Source organism: Euprymna scolopes, chromosome 22 (genome assembly GCF_053919585.1).
Source record: "Euprymna scolopes isolate OS-2025 chromosome 22, ASM5391958v1, whole genome shotgun sequence".
NCBI lineage: Eukaryota > Metazoa > Mollusca > Cephalopoda > Sepiida > Sepiolidae > Euprymna > Euprymna scolopes.
The window spans coordinates 80,077,937-80,079,069 of record NC_136503.1 but is presented as its reverse complement, the minus strand read 5'-3'; the positions used below and the strand labels follow the sequence as shown (position 1 = coordinate 80,079,069).

Below are 1,133 nucleotides of genomic sequence, written 5' to 3'. Positions count from 1 at the left end.
GGAGGCAAGTGAAAAAAAAAAAAAAATAAGAACGGACTTTTTCCAGGGCATTTTATAATTAATCAGAAGTGACATTTCCAGGTCATTTCGTAATTAAATCAGAAATAACTTTTTCCAGTTACTTTTTTAATATTAAAAATTTTGTTACATTAAACATAGTACCTATTCACAATGCCTCCCCACGTGACAGATTTAGACACTAGGGCCGTTTTTTAATGTGGAGAAAAATTTGTCTTTGTCGTAAAGGATTTCTCTTCCACTGAGAGAGAAGAAATTGAAATGTAGCGACTGAAGAACAGATACTACACTTTGATCTTAGCCAAAAGGCCAAGAAAGACTAATCGTTTTTATTAGCTTTGCCTCAACAGCGACAGCAATTTTTTCCCCCTTTTTAAAGGCGACAAGGTTTATTTGGAATATTCCACTTTCCTTTTTTAGGGATGCACAGCATGATAACGGACGGAGCGATAAGCGTAATAATAATAATAATAATAATAATAACGAAAACTGAAATTATATAATCGTAAGATACCGCCACCCCTTTTTTTTTTGTGAGTGTCGACATAAACGAGTACTATACCAAATAATCAAGAAGGTTGAAAAGACTGAGGAGAGATAGCACTAGCCAGACCTCTGCTGGATGAGTGCAAAGAGGACTGGTACCTTGGGGAGTCTTATTGCCATTCAAATTCCAGCAAAGACCAATAGCCGCTGCCAACGAGAAATCAATGGTAAGTGATAACGCAAATTCTTTTGCAAAGGTTATCGAAAATTGTGGAGAGTACTGGAAATCTGGGGAGACTTGTTGTCATTCAGACTCCAGGGAACACCACCAGTTGTTCTCAAAGAGCAATCTTTGATGATGGCTTGTGTGAATACTCCTAGTGAGTAAATAATGATAATAAATTTTATTTATTTTGCACCAAACAGTCAAAGAAAGATCAAGGAGTACTTACCAGACCTCCACTGGATTAGTGCGGAGGACACTGGCACGTTGGGGAGGCTTATTGCCACCCAAATTCCAGTGAAGGCCAATGGTCATTGTCAGCAAGAAATCAACGGCAAGTGACTGTTGCGATGACACAAATTTATTTGCAAAAGTTGTCGAAAGAGGTGCGGATTACTGCAAATCT

General features: G+C 38.0%; 1 pseudogene; it reads right to left on the bottom strand.

Moving 5' to 3' along the window:
• Positions 1-223: 223 nt before the first annotated feature.
• LOC145244076 (U2 spliceosomal RNA) lies at positions 224-339 on the bottom strand (annotated as a pseudogene).
• Between the last annotated feature and the right edge of the window lie 794 nt (positions 340-1,133).